Below are 12,542 nucleotides of genomic sequence, written 5' to 3' on the forward strand. Positions count from 1 at the left end.
CGTTAGTGGTCACGGAAAAACTTAGATAAATGAAGTCCTGAGTCACTAAATACACCAAAAAATTGACCTGGCTTATCTGATTTTTCCACTGTGCTTTGGATAGAAAATAGTGTCAGCAGAAATAGTGACCAAAAAAGAGATTGCAACACACTTCTCATAATAAGGATACAATCTACACAAAAGCAGGGTGTTGCTGTGGAGAATGCAGGTTTGAGACGCGGCTCCCACACCCTCTAATTCCCATCTTCAACAGGCCTGTTTTTCCCTTGTGGATTTATTATCGGGATCATCCCAATTTCCATCCTTCTCTACATCTACCCTGCTTGAGTTTTGATTCTCTAGTTCCTTCCATGAGGTCTTGAAGCTTTCTAGCCTTGCACCCTGGGCTAGTTTTGTGACTTGATTTAACCATAATTTTATGTGGCCTAAGCCACAGAATTCCAGTTCTGAGCCTGGGATTCAGGTGGCCTTGTCCACTGCTGCTTGCTCTCTTGATCTCCTGCTAGCACAGTGAGAACAAGTTCCGTTAGCCTGCTAATGAGAGGAGAGAAAAACTTAGAGCTGAACAGAATTGTCCCTGCTGAGGCCATCCTAGAACAGCCAGCCATTAGCCACTCCTCAGCTGACTGCCGAAGCATCCACGAGCCCAGTTCAGGTTAGCAGAGCCCAGCTGAGACGTGCACTACACCAGCCAACCTACGTACTCATAAGTAAAAATAAATGTTTACTGAGATGTGTTCCTCTGAAGTGTTGCGTTTGTTTTTTTGTTCAGCATTATTATGGCCAAGGGTAACTGATTTGCTTTCTGCCATATAACTTCCACTCAGAGGCAGGAATCAGAGACTTGCTCTGGTTCTTCCATATTTCCTCTTGCCAATATCAACAAATAAATAAGGAATGAGATTGAATTATACTATTTGACCATCATGTTTTCATGAAGCATTAAGAGGAATACCAGCGAACCAGAGCAACACATTTTAGGAGACCAACTTTCTTGTGCAAACATACAACCACAACCTGAATGACTTGATAACCATTAACTTTCCTCTCTACTTTGTGGCTTCCTAGACCCAGACACAATGTCCACTTAAAATAAAAATACTCGCTAGTGGGTATCTTAAAAACATATAGCTGTGAGCAAATTTTTAAAAGAGGCTTTCATTAAAAATGATTTTCTCTTATGCTAACTATAAAAATGCTCCTATCCAACCCAGACAAGCCAAAAGCATCTCTTTAAGCTAGGAAAACTACTTTTCCTGAAATTAAAAAAAAAAAAACAAAAAAAAAAAAACAAAAAAAAAAACACCTCAAAAACAAACAGTATATGGCTTGAAATCAGAGCTGAAAATGAAAACTTCACGTTTTCCAGGTGGTATTTATTAATATATATTGCACACTGATGGGGCAAGTAACTAAGTAACTAAGTAACATGCCCATAGACTTCTGTATCACTGTCATATATCTTGGACTCAGCTCTTTTTTTAGGTTCCTTCTGGAGCAGAAGTTGCTTAGCACCTCTATCTATGGCAGAATCAAATGGCACCCTTGCATATAATTTTTTCTGTTTTTAATTGCCCTGACTAAAATCTCAGAGATTTTGGGTTTCTTCCTTTCTTGTCTCTCCCTACCTCCATTTTTTCTTAAATGAGTCAGATAATTTTAAAAGGGAAGGTATAACCACCCCTAAGGAAGTGATAAGAGTGTGCAGCTTTCAAGTGTCTGCTACCCGAATGCTCTGTGGGTTGCTACTTTTTCTCATTACTCTACATTATGGCAACTTTTTATAATAGGTTAATACATAATCATTTGAAACCAGATTATATTCTTGATAGGCTATAATGAAAGGAGTCAATTTCCTGAATACAAATAGATGACATTTTCCTCTTTGAATGCTATGATAGCAAGCTTTTTAATTATGGACTTTTCATTGTAGTTTAGCACCCTTATCAAATAATTATTTTCCACCCATTTCATAGAAGAGCCTTCCCAAAGGGCTGAATTTGTTAATCAATTTTCATACAAAGCTATTTTGTTTTGTTCACTTACATGTTTCAAAGAAGGGACAGGATTGCAAAATATACCCCAAAGCAGTGGTGAAAACGACAGGGTACTTCAGGTGGGGAGTGAGGGAAAAATCCTGGTGTGCTGAAATAGAACACAGAGACATTTTAAAGAGATAGCAGTGGGAACTTCTACAAGCAAACTGATAATTTGTTTATTAAGGTGTAAATATGCCTCAAAAATAATTGAATGGGGATTTGGGAGGGTGATGATAATTAAAAGGTGATATGCAGATTTTTGTATAGAAAATGAGCTCTCTTGAGTAAGGAGGTCTTGCCTTGAAATGGTTGATATCCAAAGGTTTGGAATTTGCAATGATAAAGAATATTTTCAAAGGAGACCTAAAAGAGGAAAGGACAAAGAGAAGATTATATCTTGGTTCAGTCAAAAAATGAGAGTATTGGGGCAGCTGGAGAGCTGAACCTAAACTCAAAGATTGAAAAGAGACCAAAAAAAAAAAAAAAAAAAAGACAGCCACCAGGGCCTGGCCTGGGGGAGAATGACCAAACATGTTCATGTGTGTGGCTGCCTTACAGAGGAAGAGAAGTCAGTTGAGGGTTTACCTTGGTCTTATCTGGGTAGGATCAGGCAACTATAGAAATCCAAAGATGGGCTAATACATCATTACCCAGAGCAAGCATCAGACATTAAATAGGCTATCCAAAATCCCCTCACTTGCAAAGTGAAGGGGAGCAGATACATAGTATATAAAGTGATTTAATTATGTGTCAAGAGACATGGAATTAACCAGCTTCATGGCCTTGTATAACCGTTTAGGTACAATTTCTTCTCTTATAAAATGGAAAGGTTGTACAAACTGATTCCTTAGATTTCAGCTCTCATATTCCAGGAATCTGACACTCTTGCAAAATCCACGTTGCATTTCATCTGTAGACCAGTGTTTCTTGATTGGGGAGGGGTATTTGACAATATCTGGAGACACGTCTCGTTGTCATGACTTGGGAAATGCTACGGGGCATATAGTAGGTACAGGCCAGAGATGTTGCTAAATATTCTATATGAACATGGCAGCACCTCCTCCCTCCAGCATAGAATCACCTGGGCCAAAATGTCAGTAGTCCCAAGGTTGAGAAACTCAGCTCTAGGCCAAAATTCCTTTACATCCAATTCTTATCAACTGAGTAGTTCTTCTACAGCTCATCTAAGAATAAAATATTAGTGTAAGCGTTCCATTGGAGAGAAGAGGAATAAACCATGAGAAACTATGAGAAATTTCTGAAGAAAGCTTACACTCAAAAATATGCACTGAGTTAAGAATGTCATGACCATTTTTATCATAGATAGCAATGGAAAGAGTTGAGTCCTTAATTCTTTAACCAAGTCCTATTCAGCAATGGGAACAGATTTTGGTAGTCAGGAGTGATGGACTTCAGTGTGTTTCGTCTACTTCTGTCATTAACTAGTTGTAACTGGAGCAGGTCAATCAGTCACTGAAGTTGGTAGTCATTAGAATAGAGTTAATATCTGTTTCATCTTCTATCAGTGTTGCTACAAAAATAAAAGGAAGAGAGATCTGAAAGTGATTTGAGAAGTTAAGAGAGCTATAACTATATAAAAAGTGATTTATGCTTATGTTTGACATTATTTAAAGCATTTTCTCAGCTAAGTCTTGCTATATATGAAATTGAGCTCAATAAAATTTCAATTCCAATTTAGGAAGGCATACTATTAGCTATTATGCAAACTATAGAAAACAAAACAAGTGTGCGTTCACTAAGAGTTGACAGTCTAGTTTAGGAAATGTATCAGTTATTTATTATCATAATAAACAATTATAAAAACCTAAGTGTCATATAGCATTAAGCATTTATTGCTCAAGTGTCTAGGATCAGTTGGGGTTTAGCCAGGTGGTTCTGTCTTGGCTTAGCTCACTCATATATCTGGAAGTTGGCTAGCTGTCAACTTATTTAGGATGCTTGACTAGGGCAACTGGCTCTGCTCCATGTGTCTTTCATTTTTGTGTAGACTAGCCTTGAGCATGTTCTCATGTTGATAGAGGACAAGCTTCTGCTTACATTTTGTCTACTATTATCCTATTACTCAAAGCTCCTCATAGCTGAGCTCGTTGTCAAAGGGTGGGCACAACATTTTATCCACAGTGAGTGAACACTGCAAAGTTACATGGTAAAGGATGTGGATCCAAGGAGTGGTCAATATTTGGGCCAATGATGCGATCTACTTCAGGAAACAAACATGGTCACTGGAGAAGTCACATCTATACCTGATGGAGTATTATGCATCCCTCAGATTTTCTGGATTTTGAGTTGGAGGAAGTTACCGAATATAACTCTGAGTTGACTTACTTGAAGAGGTAAGGAATTCGTTTCATGTATAAGAAGAGGAGTATTCACAAATATTTTTAGTCCTCTGGGGCATGGTAGAACAGACAGCTGTGTATCAAAGTTTGTTCTTCCCTTTCCCCCTAAATCCATATGGGAACATATGGCTCATTCTCTCCAGTGGAATGTGATCAGAAGTACTTGTGTCATTTCTAGGATAAGCTTGTTAAGAAGTAGGTGTGCATTCCCTGTTTTTCCTTTTCCCATCCCCTGACTGGAGGCAAAGTACTTCAAGGCCCTAGGAGGTGATGGAGCCACAAGATGGATAGAAGCTGAGTTCCTGAGTCTCCATATAGAGGAAAGTCACTATCAACCATCAATAACAGCATGGGACTAGTACATGAGTTTGAAATAATGGTTTTTTAAGCCACTAAAATTTTTAGACTTATTTGTCACATCAGTTAGCATTTTCCTAATATGGCATGAATTTAATATAACTCTATTATCAATTTAAAATTTAAAAAATAAGAAATAAAATTGGTGTTTCTTAGAAGTTTAGTACAGCTTCTCACCCACACCTGAGAATTTAAATCTCTACCACATTGTCGCCAAGTATCTAATCCATATGAATATTTTCAGTGATGGTAAGCTTACTTCTGAAGCAACCATTTCTCTTTAAGAAAATTGTATTTATAGGAAAAGTTTCCCTACTTTGAGTTGCATATCCTTATATGTCTACCGATTTGTCCATTCTAGAATTACAAAGTTTCAGCTTATTTCCTCTTCTAATAGGCATATCTTTTATTATTTCAGTGTAATCATGCTTTAAAGAAAATAAACTTTAACCTATCTTTGGGAAACCCAGCAGCAGTAATTACATTTCAAAGCTTCAGTGTTCTTTATAAACTGTAAGTTCTACTAGTTACACTAACAGTATGACAGGTTAACTTTTATTGTGCAGTTGAGAAAACTAAGACATAAAAAAAATCTAATATACAGAATGAAAGTCACAGAACAAGTCGGGGCAAAACAAACATCTGAGCTTTTTAAGGGTTTCCAACATAGTGGTAGAAAGAGACCACAAAGCCATTTCACAAATATACAGATTTTACTATGTTGGGATTTGATAACTTTTTGAGGTTTTTGTGTCAACATTTTGACATAAAGAAGGATTTGTATTAACTCAGTCAACTAGAAAAATTTTTATGTAATTTCTAAGAAATTCTGTTTTTTGAAGTTCCAGAACACCAACATCTTGTATCCATTATTTTTATTTATACTTTTTTTCTCTTACTTGAATATTGGTTCAATTATGCAAAGCTTCCAAGAGGAAAGCTTCATATTGAAAACTTCTGACCCTTTTGTGCATTTTTACTAACCAAATATTCAATATTTTCCTTCCCCTAAAATGCTAGAATGTGGTACATGGCGACCTCTACTGGTTATCAGATAACGTAGCCAAAGTCACAGACAAATTCTGCAAGCAGTAGCCATACTTTACGAAGCATAAGGAAAAATGGCTAGCATGAATGAAAAAGCAAATGTTTAATAAAAAGATCTCTGCTGGTTTTAATACAGTTCCAAGTTCTATATTCAATAATTTATTTAGTTTAAGAAATGTGTGTTGGGTTTTTACTACTCCCCATCTGTGTTTTATTTATCTTCTGAGAATCAGAGCCCAGTTGCCAGAGAGGGTCAGTAAAACACACATTGCAGATTAAAAAGAAAAAAAAAAGCTTGATATATTTTTATTTATATGCTTATACTTGATATTATATTTTACTTAGTAAAAAAGGAACACAATCTTAGAAAACAAATTCCAACACTCCCAAAATGATACCAGTAAAAAAGGGTGAGTCTCTCCATCAGTACCTTGCCTAGTCCTGCTTTCCAGGATCTGGATTAATCTACCATGGAAAAATTTATTTTTAGTGTGTGGATTACTTGGTTTGGAATTTTAGGCTAAGTGTGGGTAGATGGAATTTAAGCATGCATTGACTTTTAGAGTAACAGGGTAAGGAGGAAAAAAAGGACACTCTTTCCATGCCCTTGAAGAATTTAATACTCAAGATTGCCCACTGGTCTTGCTAGAGGGAGAACTTAACCAGCTCTTTTTTTCTAAAAGTGTCAGAGTGCTAATTATATTAATTTCCAAACATATAGGAAAGGAAAAAAATGTGCTTGAATATAGGTATCCCTCGTGTAGGTTTTCAAAATTTAGTACAAGGTCAGGTTTGATTTTTAGACTCATCTGTACTTTCAGTGGAAAGCTACTTCACCCACCAGAGTTAATAAAATTATTTTATCATAGTTGGCCAAATCTCATTTAAAAATATCACAACATCAAAAATCACTGAACAGTAAATAAGCATTCTTAATTCTCCTTTTGCAAACTATTACTAAGATATTCAACACAAGACAGTGCCAAAAAAAAAAAAAAAAAAAAACAAGCAATCTTGGAAGTTTCTTGGAATTCATGGTTTGATTTAACCTGTGATGAAGAATGAGTATTAAAGAGCTGTCTTGTTCAGGATGAAAAAAAAGGGAAAGAAGCAAGAATATTCACTCTCAGAATGAAGAGTGTTCTGAGCATGCAGATTAGAAGCTTTCTAATGTTTGAAGATACGGTAAAAGTTTTGATAGTAACTATTCAAAGATGAGTAAAATCCTAGCTATATCAGGTACTTGAAAATGGGGCTAAAAAAAATAAATTGGATTCCAAAGAATTTATTGAATAGGTACAGAATAAAATATTCTTCAACAAATGTAAACGTTCACCAGAAGATTTAGTCATTTGTCCTAAATTATAAGAGTTTGCTTCAGGGGTGCCTGTGTGGCTCTGTCGGTTAAGCGTCCAACTTCGGCTCAGGTCATGATCTCACGGTCCGTGACTTCCAGCCCCGCGTCGGGCTCTGTACTGACAGCTCAGAGCCTGGAGCCTGCTTCAGATTATGTGTCTCCCTCTCTCTCTGCCCCTCCCCTGCTCATGCTCTGTCTCTCTCTGTCTCAAAAATTAATAAAAACATGAAAAAAAAATTTTAAAAAAGAGTTTGCTTCCTAGTTAGATGTTGGACGTTTTTGAATAAGATTTTAATGACTAAGGGTAGAGAAGTAACTCATGTTAATGAAGTGAATCAGGCTAGTGGTTTTCAACTGCGGGTCTGCAGACCAGCTCTGGTTTGCCACAATATTTTCACTGGTCCACAATGAAATTAGAGCACTAAGATAAATCAAGATGAGTTTTCATGAAACTAAGTGTATTAAATTTAAAGAGCTGTGCTTTAAACGGTCTGTGTCTGTACTGCCTATTATTTTTTATGAAAATAAAATAATAAAATACAATTAAAATGAATAATAAAAATAAAAACTGATCTTATCTGGCAAAAGAAAACAATTCACAATGCTATGGTTCCTTCCTCCCCATACTTCTGGAATGTTATTTATCTTTAAGATACCAAAGACTGTAGTTATTGACCTGCCCATCCTCCACTTTACATTTTTTAAAAAAGTCATCGAACCCTACATCCCAGGGATGGAACTTCTGAACTGTCTCCTCAGGTCAGAGTTGGTACAGTACTTACAAAATTCCGTATTTAGCAGTAACATTGCCAAAATAACCTGTGACATCATAATTCCAAAATAGTTATGGAACTTTTGTATTCGTGGATTTTTTTTTTTTTTTTGTCTTCTGGTTTTCGACAAACACTTGTGAAATCCACATGTATATCAGTGGGATTTATCTTTCAGAATTGGGAAGATATGTTTTGCCAGTCATAAATGAACGGTAATCCCCGTAGACTCAAGTTTAATTCAAAAACACTCTCACCAGAGCTGCTAAATTTGGCAATCCACATTCTCTCCTCCATATGCTATCCTTAGGGGATTCTACATACATTGTCCATAATGGTTTCTACTTAGGATGTCTGGAAAAGTAGATATTATGGTCACAGAAGGGCCATTAAAAGGAATTTGAAAACAGATCCATTAAGTTGAAGTATTCAATTGTAAGAGTCTTCAGGTTGGATGGACTATGCTAATTGATATTCAAGGAATAACTCCACGCACCCGGCTCCTTACATTGCAGCCTCTAACTACTCACTCTTGTGTAGCTTACCAACCTGGTTTGGTATTATCCCTGGAGAGAGGAATATTAGCAGAGTGTGGTGTGCATAAAAAGTACAGCGGATAAATAATGAATTGTCCCTAAATGTGAACCTCATTTCCATTCCATTCTGTTGTTCGGTGCCTTCACTGTTTCAAATAGCCATCTTTTTTTCATTAATTACATCAGCTCTGCTTTTGTTATGTCTTGTTGGAAAAGAGAAAAGAAAGTTTCCATTCTTTCTCTTGTAGACTATGGAATGTAGCAGCTGTTGTGTTTTGCAGAAACATCCAGTCATATCTTTGCATCTCTGGTCAGTTTTTGAATGGATTTAAAAATACTTTTCTGTATTGTTAAGCTTGCTTTCCCTGAATTTGTGATTTTGTGCCTCTTTTCTCTCTGCTCATCTTTTGTGGCTTTTCTCTCTTTTCCTCCACCTGGCTCTCATTTTCAAGCCTTCTAATAGTTCTCAAGAGCAACAAAAGTATCCCAAAGGTTTCCCAGCTTGGCCCTGTCTCAGCAATACAACACTATTTTTGAATTTTTTTTTTTTTTCTAATTTGAAGTTTCTTTTCCTTCTGTTTAACTGATTATCAGGACACAGTCTCTCTCCTGCATGCATACTAGCTGCCCTGTCAAACAACATCTCTGCAGTCCTTGTCATGTGACATGTAGCTAAGGAAGAATTTGCAGTGTTACTTACTGCAGCTGTCTTCATTGACTGGGAATAACTTAGAATGATTCCCTGAATCAGGACGCTACTGTGTGAGTTTGAAAATTCTTACCCACCCATCGTCTCATTTGATCCCACATGGATCCTGCAAAGCAAACAGGATAGATGTTACTCTCCCATGTGATAGACAAGGAGAAATACGGTCATAAGGAGTTACAGACCTGGACCAGCAAATTCTAGCAAATGTAAAATAGGAACAAGAAGGTTGGTTTTCTGTCTTTAGTGTTTTCTCTGGTGGTTTCCCTGGGTTTCTCTTTCTTCATCTGTAAAATGGGAAAAATACTAACTTTGTGTTGTGTTGAGGAAAAACCCAAAAGAATCTAGGTAAAACACTGGCTCTTAGTAAATGCTCAACAGATGTTTATTTTTATCCTCTGTTGTATAACAAATAAATTAGCTGACTAATGTGCACATGCCGCTGTTATCTTTCTGCCCATATCAGGATATTGTATACAAAGAAGAGCTTTTTTCTTTTTTTAAGATTTTATTTCAAGTAATCTCTACACCCAAGATGGGTTTGAACTCAAAACCCTGAGGTCAAGAGTCAATGATACCCCAGTAAGAGAGCTATGCTCATTCCTTAGCACAACTGCTGTACCCAGAATCCATTGTAGAGGGTGTCTGAGCCACATATAGTCCCCACTAACTGGTTCAAATGCATTAAGACAAGAGTTTTATAATTTATTTTTGTATTTATATAAAATAATTTATAATTTATTTTGATATTTTATATTATTTATATCAGCACGATCCACCGACTGAGCCAGGCAGACACCCCCAAAGAAGAGTTTTTGTGTAGCCAATGACTAAAATACAGTCATGGGAAATGTATGTTTCGTTCCAGCTATTCAGCAATAACAACCCTCTACCCCCTGTTCCAACCAGGAAAATTACACATGTAGGTTGATTCTTCTATACAACAAAGCCAGCTAATCTGAGTAGTGTGGTGTACATGTGAATAACAGATCCTGGATTCACATACTATCTCACAATTTACAAGCTGTATGATTATGGTTTGGACAAATTATTTACTCTCTCTGTGCCTTAGTTTTCCTATCTATAGAAGGTGGATGTTGACACCTATCCAATAGGTTTGTCGAGGGGACTAAATGAGTATAAGAGGAATGTTTAATTGGAATTTTTTACCCAGGCATGAAGATATGATAGATTTCAGATATAATACATGTTCAAAATGCAAATTTACAGAGAAAATCTACTCAAGTCCATTGAAATTATGAGTCCTTTACCCGGGTGTGTGTGTGTGGCGGGGGGGGGGGGGGGGGGGGGGGGGGGGGGGGGCTTCATTCAGAACACAGCTGTAAAAGGATCAGATGAGTTGAGATTTGGGAAGGATTTGTCAGGAGACTTTTTTTTTAGGTGAGAGCTGCACTCTTACCTCCCAGGTGGAGAGGGGTATAGTGGTGCTGCCTCCCAGTGGTAGGTCAGGTGAGAGGGGTTTCAGTGGGACCAGTCAGAGAGCTTGATAGGTGCTCCTGGACCCCATGGACTGGGACTTACCTCATGCCTGAGGAAGTGAAAACATCTGATGGCAAAAGAGTAAACAGGGGCCCCTGGGAAGTAATTGCACCTGCCTTGTGATACAGCAAGAGGAAGGTGTAATGACCCCAAAACGAAATGTGGAAACTATGGCTGTGAAGTCAAACTGTAGCGTTTTTAAAGGGATCTCCCTAAGTACATGGTCTGCCAAGGAAAGGGGATGGTAGGCATGGTGACTAGAGCAGCCAGAACAGAGACTATGGGAGGACATGGGAGTCCGGCCAAAGCTGAGGCCCGGCCCTTGACAAGTACACTTGGAAGGTTCCAGGACAGAGTCCCCAGAGATCAAAAGATTCCTGTATGAGAACAGGTCAGTGTCAACTCCAACCCCAACAACCTCCTGAGGACATACAACCATCTTACAAAAAGTGCCTGCTGGGGAGGATTTTTCCTTTGAGTCTTCTCGCACTGCAAGTGGCCAACCAAAGGCCCAGGTCCTTGAGGACAGGATGGCAGGAGTGTTTTCACTTTAAATCAAGTTCAACTTTTGATTGTAATCCAATAATGGATGTTTCAATTATACATTAGATCGGGTTTGTGATTTGAAGTGATTGCAGGACTGTTACCTAAATATAATTTGTGAAGTCACAGGCTGGCCCAGGATGTCATCCAAAGAGGGAAAGGAATAGCCCCACTGAACAGGATTAAAAGGAAGGAGCGAGACAAAAATAAGATTATTTTGTAATTATACCCATGGCCTCTAAGATCAGTTAGGTAACAAATTTTAAATATATTATGTTCTCCAAACTACTAGTATTCTTTTTCCTTGACTCTGCAGAACTATTTTTTTTATCTGAAAAAGAAAATTTTCAATGCAAAAGAATATTAAGAAAATTTAAAATGTTTGAAATCTCTCACCCAATAGGATAATAAGCTATCGAGTTTCTGCTTGATTACTTCCAGGAGTAGGGAACTCACTAGCTCATTAAGCTGCCTATTGAAAACCTACAGATGTTAGTTCATTCTTATCCCAAAACAAAATGCATATTCATATAATGTCCAACCATGTGTTCGTGTTTTATCTGCTACAAGAATACAGATCATGTTTAATGGAAATTCTGTGGTTTTAAGTTTTCTTCTCTCTTCTACATAGCATTAGAAGACAGTTATGTCTTCCTTTATTCTCTATTTTTAGCCTAAATATTACTGCTTCCTCCAACTAGTCTTCATATAACATAGCATACTTATTACTTTGATCTCCCTCCTCTGCAGGTTTTCTGGTTTGCTGATGTCCCTCCTCCTGAACTGAGCATGAGGCCCAGATGTAACCGAAGAGCAGAGTTAATTTAGCAGCATACATGCGTATTAGGTTCATGGTCAACCCAAACCCCTCAAGTTATTTTCATAGGCAATTCCTCCACAAGTCAGGTCTTCCTTACTCTGTATGTATACAGCTGGTTATTAAAAAGTGAATGAGGGGCACCTTGGTGGCTCAGTTGGTTAAGTGTCTAACTTCAGTTGAGGGCACGATCTTGCAGTTTGCGAGTTCGAGCCTCACATCGGGCTCTCTGCTGTCAGCACAGAGCCTGCTTTGGATCTTTTGTTCCCCACGCCACGCCCCCTCCTTCCCTGCTTGTGCTCTCTCTTTCTCTCAAAAATAAATAAACATTAAAAAAAAAAAAGATAGTTATCCTTGCCTTTGGGCACCTGGGTGGCTCAGGTCATGATCTCACAATTTGTGGGTTTTTTTTTTTTTTTTTTCTAATTTTTTTTTTTTCAACGTTTATTTATTTTTGGGACAGAGAGAGACAGAGCATGAACGGGGGAGGGGCAGAGAGAGAGGGAGACA

This window comes from Puma concolor, chromosome B4, assembly GCF_028749965.1.
Source record: "Puma concolor isolate L17-30 chromosome B4, mPumCon1.1.hap2, whole genome shotgun sequence".
Classification (NCBI taxonomy): Eukaryota; Metazoa; Chordata; class Mammalia; order Carnivora; family Felidae; genus Puma; species Puma concolor.